At 41.1% G+C, this 21,054-nt stretch overlaps 1 protein-coding gene and 1 long non-coding RNA gene across 2 annotated transcripts in view; both read left to right on the top strand.

The window, feature by feature from the left end:
* Positions 1 to 12,752, top strand: part of LOC137477944 (uncharacterized) — a 295,868-nt gene extending 283,116 nt beyond the window's left edge. Inside the window, exon 7 of the long non-coding RNA XR_011001298.1 lies at positions 7,169 to 12,752. This is a non-coding gene — a long non-coding RNA (uncharacterized lncRNA). The remainder of the gene's footprint in view (positions 1 to 7,168) is intronic.
* The window catches only part of ZMIZ1 (zinc finger MIZ-type containing 1), a 717,720-nt gene that overhangs the window by 299,036 nt on the left and 397,630 nt on the right, over positions 1 to 21,054 (top strand). The gene's annotated exons all lie outside the window — the stretch shown is intronic.

The raw sequence follows: 21,054 nt of genomic DNA, 5'->3' as shown, positions 1-21,054 counted from the left end.
CAGACAGCTGGGAACAAGGAACAGGAAGGAGTTTCATAACCCTTAAGTAAATGAATTTTACTAGTAGTTATTTTTGCCTCCATTACTTTTTTAGACCCAAAAAAAGAGTTTGGAAAATATTAATTTCAGCTACCTCCTAATCTATTTGGGAAATACCAACTCCCTTCTGTCTGTTCCTGCAGAAGTGTGGTCATTACTGTGCTGTCTTTTTGCTGCTTTATTTGTTCACAAATGTGATCAACAAAGGCCAGTGATTCTCTGGGGTCAGGGCATTTATTTACATAATTGCTGCAGGAACATGCAGCTTTGGTCCTGCCTGTCTAGGTTTGAGAAAAATTGCAGGTAGTTCGTTCTTTTCTTAAGTCTCAGAATTGGCGAATATTTTAGAAGACAGACTTTTTTTTCTTTCTACAGATGATCTTTTTTTTTTAATCAAATAGTGCTGGGGGAAAAAAGAGTGTAAACCATTTTAAAAAATCTTTACACATTTATGTAAATTGAACAAAATACTTAGAATTTGCTCTGTAGCTCTTGGCCACACAAATACACAGCATGAGGAAGCTGAAGCAGAATAACCAGGTGACACTATTAAGGAGAGACTGTCTGAGCATTTTTGAAGGTCTGGAGCTGGGAGGGGGCTGGGTTCTGGGGCCACTGTGCCCTCTGTTCCCACCTGCTCACAGCAGGGCTGCAGATAGCTGTGTAAAGGAAGTTATACCTTTACCATTGGTTACCTTAAAAATTTCCTATATGTCTCTTTCAAAATGCTGCAGAGAGCTGTGTTTCTCAAACACAGCTATCTGTGGGCACCTGGGCTGTGCCTGCCACAGACAGGGCCAGGATGAGTGCGGTCAGGAGAGCAAAGGTTCCTAAGTCTGAGCATTTTCTGATGAGGAGGAAATGCTGAGGAAGAGGAGAGATGGCAAGAAAGGGGAGGTTTAGGCATTTGCCAGAAGTGGCTGTTGGTTCGCTTTGCTCTGGGAAGAGAGACTGTGGCGGGGGGGGTGGGTCTTAGCTCTTTAAGTTCATCTAGAGAGCTGCAGCTGGGTCTTAAAGACACGAATGAGTTTTAGTTCAGTGCAAAATCTATCCAGCAAAATCTTTAACCCCTTCCTCCTGGTCTAAAATGGTCTGAAGTCGTGGGACTCGATGCAGCTCCCAGGGATGTTCCCTGCCTAGGGCATGGCTGTTTCTCCTCCTGGTGCTTCTCACATTTCATTTCCAATCACAGCTCACAGTCAGTAGTGCAGTGTTCCCTGAGAAAGAGTTAATCTCAAAAGAACAACTTCTCACAAGCAGGCTTAATAGATTCCTAGCTTTCCGAAGAGTGCAGCAATGTGCAGTTAGGCAGCTGAGTTTTCTTTTAAGTCACTGTTTCTTTTTTCCACACAATCTAGGTTTTTTTATTTATGTGGTACAGCTGTGGATGAGCACTGATATGGAGCATTATATTCCTTCTCAGGTGTGAAAAAACAGCTGTATGAGTTATGAATGTGTCATCTTCGCTTGAGCATATTGATACATCCCATATGTTATTGACTTGTGAAATGAATACTGATTGTAAAGAAGAAACATAATGAATAAAATAATTCAGGAAAATCCTAGCAGTAAAGTCTGCAAATAAAATTGTACAGCTTTTTTCCAAAAGTCAGGGAACACTTGAAATTTTGATATTTTAAGCGCAGAGGCTTATTTATATTCAGCGGCTTTCTACTGATCTGCCCCAGAATGTTCATTATAATACATCATAGCAAAGAGAAAGGAGAGAAGGGAAGAGCTCACATTCCTGTAGCTTGTCATGATTATTTGTACCTTCAGTAAAGAACCTGAAAGCAGATTCAGAGATGCCAGCACTCAGAAGCTCTCTGGGCAGGCTGAGTGAGATGGGAGGCAGCACAGCAGTGCCACGTGCTATCTGACACATCGCTGCCACCAACACTAGTGGCACAGGGCCCCTTTGGGAGTCACACCTGCCAGAAGCTGCCCCAGCCTCTCATCATTTTCTTGATTCATAAAAAGAAGAGTGAAAAAGAAAACTTTATTCTGTTTTTGCAGCTTCTCTGACTGAAAGAAACTATTAGAGATACATTCTCTGAGGCACTGAATTGTTTTATACCCTTAGGCACTAAAAATCCTAAGACCCTGAAATTGTTCAAATACAATAAGAGAAAAGTGCTTGCTTTTTGCCACCAGAACAGTCCTGTGTTTGTGCAAGTTAAAACTGAAGAAGCAGCCTTAGATGCTGAGAATTCCAGGAGCTTTGTTTGTATATTGCCCATTATTCAAGAAGTCTTTGACAAAAACAGTTTCTCTTGGAGGTCTGAAGAGGGGATTGATCTGGAGTCATTCTCTCAGTGCCTCTGGAAGCAGATATTTTTGATTATTGCTGTTGGGACATATTAGCACAACAAAAATATAATGCAAAATTTAGAGACCATGAATTTTGAATGTGCAACACAGTGGCTCCCTAACCCTGCCTGGACTTTCTGGGGATAGAGCCAGCAATAATATTGCAGTAGTTAAGTAAGGAGGCATCCAGACAGGACTGCCATTGATAATAAGAGCCCAGAGGTCTGAGAACTATAGCCTGCCCACAACAGCTGCCTTTATCAGTAAGTGCTTTTAGGAACTTATTATGGCTGTAATGTGTTAGTTGCAGCAGCCCCAGACCTTGGGTGATGGGTTTCTTTTGTTGCAGAGAGCACAGAGAGCTGGGACATGGAGGAGGCTGACTCTCACAGCAAAGGCAGCCAGTGTGAGAGAAGTGATAGAAATTTAGAGGAAGAGATTGTGTGAGGGTGTTAAGCCAGGAATTTCTTTGATTCTGGCAATCAATTTCCAAAACTATGTATTCACATTTCTAGAAATGCAGAAAGGACTTGGGTGATTTTGGGGGAGGGGAGTAAGTCAAGGTGAATTATATTCCTTCTGCTGCAGTGTAATTCCAGAGTCCTTTCACAGTTGTAAATCTCCCTCAGAAAGCTTTGAAAGTCTTTTTGAGTGTTAAAAGCTTGGGTGGTCAAGGTCAGGTGAGTTCCTTCCTCCCTCTTTCCCCAGACAATGAATACTTTTAAGAGGCCTACCCTTCTAGTTAGGTTTCGTTGTCTGCACTTTTTATATCCCTCTCCCTACAGGAAACAAAGCAGCACATACAGCCAGCTAGGGGCTCCACTGGAGGACTGCATAATTCCTAACACGGATTTAAAAGGGAAAAGTCCTCCTTTTCTTTCCCTGCATATCCCCAGAAGACATGATCAATATCAGTGCAGCCACGCAGGCGTGGATCCACTCGCTCCTGTATGTGAGAACGGTGTCTTCTGAGCCATACCTGTGAATATCATGCTGCACAAAAAACAAGCACCAACAAACTCCGTCCAAAAGAATAAAATGCTCTGATCTTAAAATACTGAAAATCTTTCCTGGGCCATATTCAGGCGCTGCTCCCTTCTAGTTTTTGCTCATATGTGTCCAGTTTTGAAAACCAGCTTTGATTTGTGAAAGAATAACACACGTACTGTTGTAGATAATAGGACACACTGGGCATTTTGGCAGACAGCAGCTTGAAAACACTGGCTTGCTCCAATGGTGATTTTAAATGTACAGGATGATGTCCCAAAAGGAAGTTATACCTTTACCATTGGTAACCTTAAAAATTTTCTATATTCCTCTGTAAAAATGCTGCAGATAGCTGTGTTTCTCAAAGGTTAAACTACAGCCTTCAGCATATACATCATGTTAATTTTTAATTTTTAAAATTCTTGTCTCCCTTTTGTTGTCTTATATCGACAAAATTTCTGTACCTTTAAAAATGGAGCTCTGTTTATTAGAACCCTTCCCAGTCAGGTCTTGAAATGCTTGTTCATATTATGAAATAGGGACAAGGTTTAATTACAATTACCTGCCATGATGAATATGAATTGTTCTGATCTACACTGACAGGCCAGTTATGGTCATCATTATGTCAAGTTCCAAATACAATAACATTTCATAATGAGAGCAGGTGCACAGTGAGTGAGTTTTAAGCAACAGAGTGCACCATTTGTTGTATGAGTGGGAAGAGGTGTATCATGGAACTGTGTGTGCTGGGCACGTAGAAGGAGACAGTAAAAGCTGTGAATATTCAAACCCTTCCTGTACTTAATAACAAAAATCCCCGTTGAAGGTGAGGTTTTATTATCACTAGACTGTTTTTAAGAGGTGCTGTTCATCCAGTGGGGTTTGAGAAGCAGGAGCATTTGTGGCCACAGTAGGTATCTTCAAAAAGACCAACTCAGAAACTGCCCAGGTTGCTGGACCTCCTAAAAAGACATTACAGCTTTTATAACAGCTGGAACAGTGCCAGAACTACCTGTCTGCAGGATTTATTCTTAGCTCTTCAGAGAGTCCTACCTTGTAAATCTAGGCTGAATTAAGGATTGGATCCTAAATTCCTTTGGTTTCAGCAAGACTTTGGATCTTAATAACCCTATATATCAAGATTTTAGTGGTGGATAATCTAACTTATTGAAGAATCTTGTCAGTTATGGCATCATGCCAGTAACTGATCAAATCAAAACCGTCAACTTCTTACATATATCTACAGAAGAGCCTTTCCAGCCCTTTTTTTTTTTCTCTTCCAGGAAAGGATCCAGAAAATTTATAATATAGATAGTGTTGATTTTTTCAGTTCTTCCTTTCACTTTTTTTTGAGGCTTAATTTTTTGTTTCATTGTACCTCTGAAGTCTTCCCCCTCTTACTAAGATCTCAGTTTCTATACAGGGTGCTATAGTCAAAGCAAACTCCTGTTTCTTAAAGAACATTGTGAGCCAGGTTTATAATTATGGAAAATGTGGATTTCTGAATGTGTGGTGCTGGCTTGCACATGCACCTCCAGATTGCAGAGCTCCTCACTTACAATAGGTGCTTGAACTGGTCAGTGCAATGAAGTTATAGGAATGGAGTCACCATTTCCATGGCTGTCATCCCCTATTGTGTGGATGGCCAGCACAGGATAAGTTTGAACATATCTTTTTCAGCACCTCCTGAAAACGAAGTGCTTCCTGCAGAGAAAAAAAAAGCCAGGAGTATCCAAATTGACACTTTGGGATCTAAACTAAACAATTCTCAGATTTTCTGGGGCCAGGATGTTCAGACAAAATCATGGCATATATAAATGAACAGGCCATAAACACTCACTACACATTGTTTATGTTTGTGGTTGTACTTGTCTAAATTTAGATCTTATAACTGGGTTGCACAAACACATCTGGTTGGGCCCAATTCCTACTGTTCTGAGGGATCTCATTGCCTGCATTTATTAAAAACTGTGAATATTTTTGCTCTAAGTTTACTCTGACTTTAAGTAAGACTGTTCATGGTAACCATTCTGTGTCCTAAACAATGTTTTAGTGGGACTTAGTCCCAGGCTTAAATCCAAGGACAAATTTCAGTGTTAGAGTGACTTGGACAAAACCCATTATCTTTCCTAGATCATGGTCAATAGCGCAGTACAATCTGTTGGCATGATGACCATTCTGACTTGCCCAAAGCTTAGCCAGCCTCCTGGATTAGCTTGGTTTGAGGCTGGTGGTACATGAGAAATAAATTCCATACCCAACATCCACCTCATATCCAGCATGGTGACATGAGCTGAGAGCAGTGTCTGTCACACCAGAACACAGGACCCAAGCTCCCACCTCTGACCTGGCTGAGAGCCACCTTTCCCTCTTGTTTTTTTCTGCCACACCCTGCAATTGATGTTCTGTGGGTGCTGTCAGCCCAGTGTGGTCACAGACTTCCCAACCCAAATTCTCCTAGCAACTCCCATCTTTGATTTCCCTGGGAAACTCACAACATCCTACTGTGTTTTCAGGTAATTTCTAATTACTACAGAGTATTTGCAAGGGAATAGAAGCAGATATTTCTGCTCTGGGTATGCAAAAATTATAGAAGCTTAAATTGTACAATGGAAAGGGAAATCCCAGTGTTCTACTGATGGCAGGAGGAAATTCCAAACGCCAGTCATGCTATTTGGGTGGGAGAAAATAATTATGTGGGTTGCTTCAGTTTTCACTTTTTTCATGTAATTATTTTCTTTTTACTCCTTTGAACTATTGAGAAGTTGAAGGCAAAATCAGAGTAATTTCTTTTTCTGTCATACCCAACAAGACAGTAGAAAATATATCACATTTTTAGGATAAATAATAACTACAGCAACTCTTAAGAGCTGGTGTCAGGCTAATAAGTGAACTGCATGTTAAAAGCTTTGCTCTACTGCCAAGGATAAAATGCATCCCCTTTCTGGTATGTCTCATACACAAGTCAGAGTGCTTCTCCACTCATATGTATTGACAATTGAAAAACAGGATGGCATTTGCATAGAAGGAAGCAAGTATGGAAATTCTCAGTATGACACTTATAATCTGCTGAAACAAAATGCCCAGTTGCAGTAAAAATGTAGATAGCCTAGGTGACCCTAGCCCTAGTTTTGTTAAAACCATATTTAAACAGGTCATGGAATACTTCTACCATTCCTTTTGCACCCCACATTTCTGTCCTTAGCTTCAAGTGGGAAATGTCACCAGCACCTCCAAGTATATAAAAAAAACCTTGCCTGTTTCTACTGCTGGCAGCTTCTTTAGTCTGCACAGATGGGGCACTTCTCTCTGAAAAATCATGCCATAAATTGCACAGACAGTCAGCTGTTGTGATTCTGTCCTTGCTGCCCATTTCCCACTCCCTCTCTGCCAGAAAAGATTCCCCTTCTGAAGCAGTGTGAAGAAATTCCTCTATTTCTGATGAAAATGAGAAACAGTGAATTATTTAACCCTTTTTTTTTTTTTTTTTTTGAATGGCTATTTAACAAACTCCTTTAGCCAAAGATGCCAGTAAATGGCAATGTTGTCTTTGCCAATCCCAATCTTTGCCACACCCAATCTTTGGAAAGAGGCGGTTTCAGGAAGTCAGTCCTGGGGACAGACAGGGGATCTGGGTATTCATCATCCTTTGGAGGATGTACACACCCAGAAGATGCTGCTTCATCTCCAACCTTGGCTGTCAGTCAAGCCATGATTGACATGTGCACGTGGAGACCCACGTTCTGAGAACTTTCATGGGCTTTGGTTCTTTCACTGCAGCTGAAAACCTCCTCCCCGAGGAGATTTCTCTGTTTTTCTGTGTGTTAGGCAGTGTCTAATTAGACACTGGTAACAAAGGGAAAACAAGCAGGTCTTTGCACAGCTGCTCATAACTCACTAAGGTTTGCAGCAAGGGCAGGAATGGATCTGTGGCTCCTGGCAGAGACCATGGGCCAGAGACACTGCCGGAGCCCATGTGGGGGAAGGCAGGAGTTCCCTTCTCGGTGGCAGCCATGCCTGCTCTATGTGTGCCCAAAGGAGCTCAGAGGCACCAGGACACATGTCTGGCCCTTCTGAACGCAAGCTTAGGAGTGATGAAATTTTCTGCTTCACTCCAGTCTGGGTCTGGAGGCTTTGCTTTTTACTTTGTTCTCTCGTTTGAGTCTGTAGATTTAGTACAACTGAAAATTTCTGGATTGTCTTTTTCCTAACCATGAATATTATGTAATCATGCCTGCACTTCTACAACCTTTCTATGGCTTGTTGCAGTTATGTACATATTTTAATAACTCTTGCTTTGCTAGATTCCCAGGGTGACAAATTATTTGCCTGTTTTAGAGTTATGTTTAAATGATATATGCAACACTTGCTTGAAAAAGTGCCTTCTGCAATTTTGAAGGAAGGGCTAGAAATAAGTGAACACTACAGTTTCCTTATCCTTCCAAAGGCCATTGGAAAATGGTATGAAGCTCCCTTACTGCTCACACTTGGAAGCTTATGAGGAGGTGGTTTCTTTTTCATATTGAGGAACTTTAGGAAAAGATCCTGACCAAATGTTAAGTAACAGAGACTCTCTGGGTTAGTTACTTGTCGGTTGCGAAAATACTTCTTCCTTTCCATTTCACATGACAGAAGCTTCTACTGCACTCACAATTTTAGATAGTTAAGTTATAATCAAAAAAAAAAAACCAAAAAAAAAAAAAAAAAAGCAAAATAAAATAGAAGAAAGAACAGAAGGCACAGGAGTTCCAGGAAGAAAATTCAGACAAAATACTTGCATCTAATAAAGTGACTAAGACTTTGCAATTTTTTTAAGTTGGTTATAATCCAAGATTCACAGCTCATACACTTTTTAATTATTTCTCTGTGTGATATTTGTGGTTTCTGCTGGATTGATGTTTTGATAAAAGGGATTTGTGAAATTGGTTATGTTTCTTCATCCCAAAACCGGACGTACTCTTCAATTCTTTTTAAAACTGTGACAAACATGTTAATCTATAAAGGTCCATTAGTCCTTCAAATTCTATATTAAATTTTAAAGAGTAAAATTGTTAAGGATATTTCATCCATGTTTCATATCTGTACTGAAACCAAAAGTCAGATGTGCTTAAAATGCTTACCGCTTTCATAGTAATTGGCTCTTTTCTCAGACTTGGAGTGTTTAGAGCATGTTTTTCAGCTTGAGACAGATTTTTTTTTTTTAATCTGGTGCTAAGGTGAAGTATCATGCAATAGCATTAATGTTATGATTTACTGGAGCCCATTAAATCAAATTCATCATCTTATATATTTCCATTGCAAATTGGGTGTCTAGCTTCCTTTATAGCTCAGTTTTCAAACATCTTGAAGTGCTGAGAAAGCTAAACTACTCACATGTTGTACATACAAGAACTTAGTGAACTTTAAATATATTTTTAAATTTCTTTTCATTATTATTTGCCTTGATTGGGGGATGAACTTTTAAAATGACACTGGAGAATACCTTCAGCCCGCTAATAAATTCTTTATGTCCATTCTTTTCCTGGCATGAAGAAATTTTCACTGGCTATTTGGTAGTCTATCATTTTCAGTTGTACTTCTTCAGGTTTGTCAGTGAGAAAAATCCACAAAGTAAATTAAATAATCTCTCTAAAACTACAAAGCTGGTGAGAAGTGTTTTATCCAGTTTCACTTGCCATGTTTAAATCTGAGTTCAAACAAAACACAAGATGTGAAATCAAAATGTGATATAAGAGATGTTTTTAATATACTTTTTGATGCATTTATTTATAATAAAAGCATTTATGTGCATTGCAAACCCCTTAATACAAAGTCTGCAAAGGGGATGGTTTAAGTCTCATCAGGACTTGTCCTTATCTCAAAATATGTAGTCAGTTCAGTATCCCCAGAAATTCATAAATGTGCATTAATAAATTAAAGAACGATACCTCTTGGCAGACTGGGCATTAACATTCGTGGTTGAGAACAAATCAGAGAACCTCATCACTGGGGTAAATTCTGCAGTTGAACTTTTCCATATGTTAATAGCAGGAGTGATGGGAAGGCTTATATTGTTATGTGTGAAAAATAAAATAAAAACAAATGGAAAATAACATTGAATTTATGTTCTTTCTTCCACAGGATGATAATACTTCTTTGCATGGTTCTAGGGTTAAAATATTTTTATTGAAGGGTTGTTTTCTCTTGTGAATAACAAAGAGAAGGTATAAGGGCTGTTAAGGAAAAACTGCAGGTCTATTAAATTTACATTCATACCAACTTTAGCATTAAGACTTTGGGACTTGTTTCTCATTTGCTACGATGCTAATGTATTCCATATTTTACAAACACTTCAAGGCTGTTTTTTTTTCTGCCAGAACTGTGAAAAGTGCCCAGAGGGTAAACAAGAATCAACAATTAGCCTGTAGCCAAAGTCTCCAGCCTCCAGTCTGGATTAGGACTGTTGAGAAAATGTCTGTAACAAGTCCTCAAGTTCGTAGTCTTTCCAATGTATTATTCAAAACTCGAATTACTATCAAATCAACAGGGAGAGAATAGCTGTTTGAGGGTTAGACATCAAAGTGCCAGAGCTTGCACCTCCCTTTCCATATCTGTAGGTAACTTTCTAACTTTTTGAAAGAGTTCTAGCAGACTTTCTCATAATCGGTGTTATTATTCCACTGTACTTTGGCTGATAGCTTGTGCAAGTGACCAATAAACCACTCAAGTTAGCACAGCAATGACAGCAGGAGCTGACATTACCTGTAAGTGCTGTGACTGAAGGTAATATGCTTTGCTAATAAAAACCTGGGGAATACTAAGGTTAATTATTGAGTCTAGGCCCACCAAAAATATATTTTCCATATAAAATATAGCCTCCATTTTTCTTGGATACTGCTTTTACCACTTAAGCTCTCCTGGAGCAGTAGAATTCTTGAGTCCTGTTTTTCCATGTGTCACTTGCCTGCATCCATCCATGATTCTGTGAAGCCAGGATGAGCATAAATAGCTAACAGCATATGCTAGGCTTCCCTCCTTGCAAGAATTATAAAGAAAATAGGCAGACTTTGCCTTGCCCAACAATTTGCTCTTGGTTCTGTACCAAAGCCAAACAGCCTTTCTCTGGGATTATCCAATACTTCAGGAACCACAGAATTCAAAATCTCTTGTCCCAGCAAAGAGTTGGGTTGGAGAAGAGATCTCTATATTATCTCCACACTGAAGATGGTATTTCAGCACTTGGGGTTAGTAATGTATGCTAGAGCAAGGATTAAAACATTTAGAAATCCTTTGCAATACAAAGAGAAACAAAAGGGTTGGGGGGTTGATTATTTATTTATTTGTTGGTTTTTGCTTTGTTTTGTGTAGAATTTTTGGGAGGCCTTTTAGATTTTTATTGAGATAGTAAAAGAATTAAAACACAAAATTGAGTTAAAACATGCAGGTCTTATTTCAACAAGTGCCTTAAGAAAATAAAATTATAGCCCAGCACAAAAAGCACATATGCATTTTGTGGTCAAATTTCCTGAATAATAAAAGCAATAGACCTTGACTAAATAATTGTAGTGACATGATGTGTAAATTCTCTAGCTCCTGAAAAGTCCTCAGTATCTTGGAAGAAAGTAGCAGAAAATTGAGGACAACTGTGAGCCCTTCATATTTCTAAACAAACTCAGTTTCCTTGTACTCATTTCATATTTCCCACATGAGAGACAGAAGCCCTATCTAGTAAGCATCAAACCACAATTTAGAGATTGAGGTAGCAAATAAGTAAAACGGACTACATTCCTGTCATTTTCTGTTTCTATGATCCTTCTCCTCAAGACTGCATAAGATGTGATGCAGAATATACCAAATAGGGCCCTTGTGAGAATAAAGGAATTGAATATTGCAAAGTGGTGCAATGGGAGCCATATATAAATGCTAAGATAAATACAGATTTGATAAATTACCAGCAAAGGCACTGGAGGGAACAATACAAGACGATGCAGTCAGGCTTTTTCATTTCACTCTCACGACCCTTAGAGAAGACATGGCTTTCCAGAACTCTGCACCTGAGGCAAGATGTTTTAGTCATTTTATACATAATTACCCCTTGAGACCTCTCAGATTCTAGGATAATAAAATGTAGCTCTAGGTCTTCAAGTGTGGTGATATACGGATGTCCATTTCAGGATAGGAACAGATGCAGTAGGTCCACATTTCTTAGCTCTGATTGCCACAGCCAGTGTGAGTAAATGCACTGAGAAAGCATGGTTTCTGTAAAAAATTCATCTTAGCTGCACCTCACGCTCTGCACTGCGAGGGTTCACTCCTAAGGCTTCCCACACGATGGTAGGGCAGACAGGCAAGGCACTGGGATTTGCACTGAAGACAGCTCCTATAGAGCTGAGGATTTCTCCCAGCTATCTGTGCTGAGCAGACATTTACCTCAGCTTTATGTAAACTAGCACCTAATAGCTAATTTAAAATCAAAGATTTCAGGCATCTAGTGAGAGGAGAATAGTCATCTTTGCTCCTGACATCCCTGTTTCTCAGAGCTGTTAAGTGAAGTGATAATTTGCTACAGAGGAAGTATACTAGATAAAATACATTTCTACAGGAATATCTGTAGCTCTATAAAAGCTATTTTGTCTTGCATCATTTTGCCTGACAGAAATATTACTTACATTAAAATCCTTAATGTGAGATACCCTATAAAAAAGTTGTTTAATTTAATAACATTCATTGTATTAGTTCCCCCTAAAGTAATCACTTTGTTGAGAACACACTCTGTGTTCCTTTATTTGATCTGGGAATAAAATTATCCTGTCCTTACTTTAGTATCTCCTTCTTATTCTTTCTAGAATAAATAAACATGAAGCTGTCACTGCAGAGCAGGCACTGCCTCTCCCTGTTATAAACCTTTTGATTTCTGTGATGAGAGAATTTTTCTGCACAGTGATCTACTTAGAATATGCTTGAAGCACTACATTTTCTTGCTTTCCTGTTTCCCATGTAGATACATGAGTAACCACAGAGAGTTCCTGCTGTCCCAGTAGATTATATATCCTATCAAGTTTTCTGTCATTCTCATAGAACTGATCAAGCTATTTATCACCAAAAATTTATTTAATATATCAGGTACTTATTTTAGTAAATTTTTTATTATAGCAACCAAAGCCACCAGTTAGGAGCTTTGAGCCCTTTTATATCAATGAAATATATGGCAGGCTTCTGCTTCATAAAGTCTTGGTTAAAGGGCTTGATTTGTGCACTGCTCACCTACTTGGCCAACACAGCTGCTAAACCTGTGTTGTGACTCCTGTACCGTGGTACAAACTGTCACAGTCACCAAGGGCTGCAGCACCTGCTGGGTCAAGACTGGACATCCTGCCCTAGAATGTGGTGGCTTCTTAGCTATGCCAGCCAAAAGACCTCAAGTCAAAAAGCAAAAATCCCCACAATTAAATCCAAAACCTGTGGAATAATTGGTTCTTTCCCAGCCAGGTGGGAGCATGGTGATAGCTCTTGGAATCCCAGGTCAATGTTATATCCATGCACCTCTGTATCTCCTTAACTTTCAACAAAGCTGTAAATATGGATTTCGTAGACTGTGTGTGGTATTCACATACCCTCTGAACAGAGAGAGATTTAGCTTTCTCAGGATTTCCCCTGAGAGAAGCAGAGAAAAGAGAATCAAAACAATTCTTATCTCATTCGCTGCTCCTGTGTTTGTGCCCATGTGGAATGTGGTATGGAGATTGTTTAGCCGAGGTGATTGCTTGATTGGATTCTGGTGATGGTTGTTTGGACTCATTGACCAACTGGATCCACATGTGTGTTGGGACTCTCAGAAGAGAGTCACGGGTTTTCTAGTTTTGTGTATTATACACATGTACTAAACATTATCAAAATTCTTGTTAAAGAAAAAATAGAAATTCCTGGCTTTATTTACTAGAAAAGAATGTATGGAATTCTGAGATGTAAATGTTGTATGCTTTTCATTCTTAAGAAACACTGAATTGCATGGTTTCTGAAAGTCCAAACTGGCAATCTGTTTGAGACACTACCAGTTTTCAGGGGATGTATTTAATCAAAATGTTATTATTTGCAGGTTTCCTTCTACCTTAGAAGACACAAAGTTCCTTGTTGCAGTGTTTTCTGTTGGTGACTGGGGCTAATGAGGAGATGTAAAACTACAGTAAGGCCTAGTAAGTATTGTTCATTTGATGTTTAATCTTGTATCTGATCAAAGTAGGTATTGTTAATTTAGTCTTTAGTCTGGTATCTGTCTGATAAAAGCATGTGCAGAATGAGTTGACAGTGTCACTGCAATTTGCCAGGCAGTTGTAAGAAATCATCTTCCAGACTGATGTATTTATTTGGTAGCACCCGTGAAGCTAGCAACACACCAGGAACAGAAATCCTGTCAGCATTAGTCAAAGGACTGAAACACTCAAAGGAAAAGAATAAATACCCTGGGCATATTCCTGGTTTTCTTCATAAAGAACAGCACTTCTTTGTTCAAATAACATCTGAGAGTTTAGTTAAGCAGTAGAAAGGAGGTGGCTTTGTGAAGCAAAGAGAAATGCACATCTAGACATCTTCAGAGCAGATGGAAATTCATGTATCACCCATGTAGAGAGCACGTGAGACTAATTTCAAGCCCTGGAAAAAGCAAAATATCAGAGCTTCCAACACCTCTGTGCCTCATCCCCAGCCATTGAGGAATATGGTGCGACTGCAAGGTTAAAAATAAGTGGGCACTAAGATCAGGTTTCTCACTTGTCATAAAGACAACATTTAATTTTATTTACCTCTAGCTGAATTTCATCACTTTTGAGAGGATCACCATCACAGTCAGGCCCTCTTCTCACCACTTGCAAGACTCATGTTTATCTAAGTTTGAATCCTTTTTGCCAGAATTCTGAGACCTGATGTCCTTTCCATTCTTAAAACCAGAAAAGGAGGGATCACAACTCAGTGTGTCTTTGGTACCTTGAGAAGCTTCCTGTTCTCTGCAGTGCCAGGAGGAGAAGACCTCTGCTCTGAGCCTGAGCCCACGCTCTGTCACCAGAGCCCAACCAAAGCAGCCCCCACTGCCCCACAGGGCAGCTTTGCCCAGCTGCAAACTTCCCGGGGACTGAAAATGCAGCTCAGTATTGACAGCTGTCTCAGGCTTGTTAGGCCCAAAGCATCCACATTTGGTGTGGCGAGGACTTTAATTTTCTTCTTTTTTTTCCTAATTCTCTTTAAGTTAGACAAACTGTGAGGGGATGAATATAAACATGGAGTGAGTAGTCTGTGTAGTATAAGAGGAAACATTATAGATTATGAGCTGAGGGACAGGGCTCAAAAGGCAGCAATTCAGAAGCCAGTCAGAATCATCAACTAAATTTTTCTTTACTTACTTTAGGGTTTTTAGTGCCCTCTGGAAGGACATCAACAAGATTTAGACAGAAGCATATCACTACTGTAATGAACACTGACAAAAAAATTGAGAAACTGGAACTGGAAATGCATTTGCAATACTTCTCTGGGAATTACCACTATAATTACACCAGTTTAGAAAGCAATACCTTTGTAAGTGCTTTTACCACATCATGGATCACACAAGGGATTATAGCATTTTAATGACCTTGGTGGCTAAATTGTACAATATCTATAATAGTATGAAATCTCAGAGAATTTTTGGCCCCATTGAGGCCATAGAAAATCTCCTACTGACTTTGCTGGAGCCAGCAAAATCCATCCTAATTTTTCAGGTGGCCAGCTCCAGCCACAAAAGGGGCTTGTATTTTCCCCACACTCTTAAAATAAGAGCGAACTGATACTTTTCAAATTCTTATGCTGCAAATGCCCTCACTTATATTTCATGAAAGATGTTATGACATGGAACACACTGTTTCTTCATGAAACACACACCTTTTAATAGCAGTTATTGAGAGGGTGATACATACATCACTATTTCTCCTGTCACCAAATGAAATGAAATTCATAGATCTGCTCTTAGCTAATGGGATACACATTTTATGGCTAAATAAGGCCTTGAAAATGAAAATCTTCTGCCCTTCTCAGAAGGATATAGATCCAAATTAAATGAGCAAGTTACATTAAGGCACCTGTAAACCCTGAAAAGGGTGTATTGGCTTGTTCGTTGTTCTTATAGATAATAAACTCACCCATCAAACATCTAGAGAGCAAGCCAAGGAAAGCAAATGTCACCCTGCCTTAGCTTCCCTTATATGTTTTCTGAAACTGAACATATCTTCTGTAGATAGGACTATAAGAGATTGATAGATGCCTTAAGATCGGTTTGCTCATGAAAAGGTAATAATTGGTCCCTGGCCACTTCATGAACCAGCATTTAGTGTGTTGTGCAATTTCAGAAATAAATCAGAATAACTACCTGAAGAATAAAAGGAGGTAAAAAAAGCTCACTTTCCTTCAGCTTTAGAAAATATATGTTGTGTTAGGGAAGGTGTTAACTGACAACATGTTTTAACTGACATGGCAATAAATATGACCAAGCACCAGCATTTTCTCCAGCGTGCAAACTGCCTTTGCAAGAGCCTGGAGAGATTCCCGCTGGTCTCTGCAGGATTTGGCTTGAGCTCCTCTGCAGGAATTAGTTCATGCCAGTGGAAGTAAATAGGCCCTTGGGGATGCTGCTGCTGCCACTGAGGTATTTATTTTGATAATAATGTGTTGGCTGGTACAGAGATAGGAAGTCACAACCACAGCTCTTGCATGCACAACTCCACACCATTCATCCTTATCAGTTAGAGCCCTTTCTGAAGACAGAAATACTAAGAGCCATAAACTTGGGGGCCTGGCTACCAATAGCACCCTGATGGCTACTGGCCACTCCTCTGGGAGCAGCTTCTTTCCCAGTGCTCTGCAGTGCCTGCCGGTGGCTACCAGCAGCCAAAATTGACCCCTTAGACCACAGGGTAATGTGCAACAAGGGCAACAGATCACAGGATTTTTCTGACTCATACAGAGCCAGTAAAATGCATTTATTAGGAAGGAGCCTCCCTTACTATTTACTGTTTCCAGTGTCTGCTCACACCGTGTTTTATTCAACAATATTTTCTTTAGCTTGGCCCCTTCCTGGCTAACAAAGCCCCACTCTGTCTGAGAAGCTCTTCTAACTTCCAAAACTGTCCCAAACACATTACTCTGTTCTTACTTTCAAATCAGGTAGGAAACACTACCAGATTTCACTAGCATGCTCTTCCCTTGCCAGCCATGAATTCATAACTCGGAGAAAACTGAAACGATAATAAGACTGAAAGGGCTGGTGATAATGACACAGCACTTTCACATCACGTGTGCTCTTTTATCAGTACTCACAGACTTTTGAACACAGAGTGGAGCCCTGTAGATTTGGCTGGTTTTCACATTTTAAGAGTTGTTTTCTCACTTATTTCCTGTTTTTTTAACCAGCAGGCCCAACCACATCCAGAACCTAGATAATAGTTGAGTCAGTATCTCTGCCAGCTTTGTTTAAACTACCTTTTCTACACTTTAAACAAAGTTGGAGCTCCACTTATTCCCTTTCTGATACATAACTTCAGTAAAACTTGACTTGAGGCCAACAATATCTAAGAAAGGAGACAGAAAGCTTGGGCAGGATAGGAAATAGGTAATTTTGCTGCTGTTGCAAGTGCTGGAATATAGACGGAGCATTTTCTAATAACTTTCTCCAGCTGCCAGTTACTTGTTCAAAATGAAACACATATACTGCAGGGGGAAGAAGTGATGTGTTTTTAGGTTAAAAGAAATGTTGTCCAACATCTGTTTGCCACATGGTAGCCTTAACCAAAAGTTTTCCCTCCTCCCAGCCGTTGCTTGCCTTGCTATGCACCCATTGGTCACCTTCTCCACTCCAGTAGTGGCTTTGAACCTACTGCATGATTCCAGAATCTGTAGGCTTCACTTTGTTCTCATCCAGCCCAAACTCCCACTGGAGCTCACCTGGTGAAGCAGTCGAAAAAAGGGACTGAGAGACTCAAAACACAGTTCAGAGCACCAGAGTTCTCTGAGTTCTGGCAGGATCCAAACACCTCTTCGGTAGGTGGCCTCCATAGGAAATCATGAGCCCCCTGAAGACGCACTCAGCCACACAGCAAAGCCTACGTTAACGATGGACAGCTGTAACACCTTCATGGTTTGTGAACAGAAAACATCAAAGGCCCCTGAATCCCAGAGTCCTAGCTCCCTCTCCTGGCAGAGCACTGCACGGGAACAGGAACGGGGTGCTCCCCGGCACAGCAAACCTGCACCCCAGCTGCAGCTCTGCCGAGGAACTGCGCCCTTAGTGAGCAGAGGCTCCTCTCTGCAAGGAACCCAGTGGTAATCACGCAGCTCTAGCTCTACCAGCAGATTAATACAGGATTAGCAAAGGCAAAATCTATTTTAGTGAAGAACATCTGCAACATAGCTTTAGCTGCATAAAAAATATGTATTTGAGCATAGATGAAACTTCATTGCTACGCATTATCTGCAGTCCTTAAGGTTGGGGGTAGTGCAATTTATTCACTAATACTCTGATACCAGACTGACTCATGAAACTGTGCCATGTTCCTCTCCAACACCACAGCCTTCTTCTGTTTGCTATTTCCTGTACACACTGAGCCCACAGAGTGCCTCCCCAGACTGTAATTTTCTCCTTGAGAAGCACACATCTACTGGCTAGATGAGAATCTGTCACTGTGGCAGGTTGTGTGCAACACCAGGGATCTCAGCAGCAGTCTCCAATCCTTCAGGAACATGTGGCATTTCCATATGGGAAAGGACAGCTATTGCCTGTTGATCCAGAGTCACTTCAGTGACATCCCTGCTTGGTGAAACACATCCTGGCACCACATCCTTGGTCATCATGGCAGCAGGGCAGCAGCAGAGGTGGCAGTGTGACACCTGCCTTCATGGCCCAAGGCTGAAGCAAGGTCCTTCTCAGCCAGCAGCACGTGCTTCCACAGCTTCAGGGAACCAGCTGGCTCCTAATATGTAAAAGACAACAGAGGTCACCCCAAGCACACAGGCCACTGAGAGTGACCCAGGCTGCAAGCCATGTGCAGGTACATGAAGTTTGGTCCTCTCAGCCACTGACCATTAGCACTCTGGGTTGGGCACACCAGCAGTTTATTTCTGCAGTGTTTTGATTCACTTATTCAGCCACCATGGGTGTCCGAAGTCCACTGAATGCCTCCCTAGCAAGTGGGTGGGCTGGGATGCTGGGGACAGGGCTTGTTAGCATCAGACCTTCTCCACCGCTGCTATTTCTATGGAGAAAGTGGGAACAAGGCTTCCTGCACAAGTAGAACAACAGGTCTCTCTTAGGGCTCTTTCAGTCTTTGGCAATGATGTTACAGCTTTTGTTTATGAGGAGCTGGAGGCAGCTCACAGATGTGCAAGCTGGTTTCTGCTGTGGTTGTGTTTTCGTCTGGGTTTCACACTGGTGCAGTTTTCCCAAGACAATGGGTCCTTCACAGGTCAGTGTCTTACTTCAGGAGGCCCCTTCAATCTCCAGCACCAACTACATGTCCTGCTTAAATGGTGAGGCCTCATGTTCCTAGAGGTCCATAAAGCAAAGCTAAAGCTGCACAGAAGCCATTCAGTTAAGCCAAAGCCATAGCTTATAAATTATTTCACTGTAAGTTAACCATCTCAATTGTAGGAGACTTTCTGTACTTTAATCAGAATTAAATTATTGTTTCTTCCTCAGGGAGAAAAAAATGAGGTAATGAAGAACAGGACGACAAAGGGAAAAGGATATTTCTGGATATTGCAAAGATGTCTAAACTTCACTAGCATGCTCATCCTATTTCATATTAGGTATCATAGACAACTTATCTCTTTATTACTATAATGCCAAAAAGGTCCCTCCCCTGCAAATGCTCACACATTGCCTTAGTCAGCCCTCAATCCTGCATCCATCATCAGATTCTGGTTCTATGCTGTTCTGAAAGGTGTTAACTTACTATAAGAAAAATTAAGATTCTTCATGACCTGAAAAGCAGTGGTTTCATTTTTGTGCTTTGCCCCTCTTTAGAATTTTGTCCCTAGCAATTATTATGTTCCTGTGATAAGAACAAAGCTCACTACTAATTTACTATATTCTGGAATATGTATCATAACCAATCATTAAATGATGGTGATTACTCCCAACTTAAACAGCATTACCAATGTTAATGGATTGTACCTAGTTTTGTTTGTTCAATCTGGTATTTGGACTGAGGATATATTTTGAGATACCTGAATATACTCATTAATTTCCTCACATTTTCTTCTAATGCTATACCTACTTTTCTCAGTTTGTACATGTTTGAAATGGTGGTGTCAATCCTGACCAGCAGAGATCCCAGACTGAGTCCTTCCTCGGAACCTGACAGGCTGCATTTCCTGAATTAATGGGCCCAGCACAAGGCTTGCTCTCACCACCCTTACTCAGGCAAGAAACCGTTTTCACATTGCTGATACGCATGAGGTTTGTGCCAATACACAGGGCTGATAAGTGTTTTGTAGCCATAAGAACAAGCAAGCAGTCAATTACCTAAACTTTATAATTGATCACAAATGTGGAGAAGTTCTCCATCAGAGTCTTTAAATCAGAGCTGATTATCTCTCAGGAAGGGACAGTCCATTTAGAAATGGTTGGTGCTGACACAGAAATTATGGGACAAAATAGTTGTAAGGCTGCTTTTATGCAGCAGACCAGACTAAAGGCAAGTGCTGGATTCTCTACCTGGGACAGGGCAGCGCCAGATGTGTGTATAGACTGGGGAATGAGAAGCTGGAGAGAAGCCCAGAGGAAAGAGACCTGGGGCTCCTGGTCGATGGCCAGGTGAATTTCAGTCAGCGATGCCCTGCCAGCAGTGCCCTGGCAGCCAGGAGGGCCAGCCCTGTCCTGGGGGGCACCAGGGACTGCATGGCCAGCCAGGCAAGGGAGGGGATTGTCCCGCTCTGCTCTGCCTCACCTCGAGTGCTGGGGGCAGTTTTGGGCACCAAAACATAAAAAAGACATCGAGCAGATAGAGGGAGTCCAAAGGAGGCCATGAGGATGGTGAAGGGCTTGGAGGAAGCTGAATGAGGAGGAGCCCAGGCCCCTTGGTCTGCCTGGACAAGAGGAGTCTGAGGGCAGACCTCACTGCAGTTACAACTTCCTCATGGGAGGAAGAGGAGGGCAGGCATTGATCTCTGCTCTGTGGTGACAGTGACAGGATCTTTGGAAATGGCCTGAAGCTGAGTCAGGCGAGGTTTAGGTTGGATATCAGGAGATGGTTCTTCACCAGAGGGTGGCTGGGCACTGGAACAGCTCCCCAGGGCAGTGGTCACAGCACCAGCCTGACAGAGCTCAAGCAGTGTTTGGACAATGCTCTCAGGCACATGGTGTGACTCTTGGGGATGATCCTGTCCAAGGCCTGGAAATAGATGATCCCCGTGGATCTCTTCCAACTATGCTATGATACTATGAATTTTTATCTGGGGAGGGTGTTGTGTATGCCCAGAGGTACTTTTTTTTTATTATGCTGCAGAGCTGTGCATCTGTGGGTGGAGCTGTCATTCTGCCTCCCAAGTGTCTGTTATGGAAGAGATCTTGAAATGGACTGTGTTGTGTAGAAAACATTCATTGCCTCACCTCCAGCAACAGCTGATGTATTAGGAGAGAACTGCCCACCTTTAGTTTACAGATCAGTTTGGCCCCACAGCTTGCTAGGTAGACAGGCCAGCACACTCATACTGGTGCCAGGA

Source organism: Anomalospiza imberbis, chromosome 8, assembly GCF_031753505.1.
Source record: "Anomalospiza imberbis isolate Cuckoo-Finch-1a 21T00152 chromosome 8, ASM3175350v1, whole genome shotgun sequence".
Classification (NCBI taxonomy): Eukaryota; Metazoa; Chordata; class Aves; order Passeriformes; family Viduidae; genus Anomalospiza; species Anomalospiza imberbis.
The sequence above is the reverse complement of the archived record's forward strand: the minus strand, read 5'-3'. Positions and strand labels throughout refer to the sequence as shown.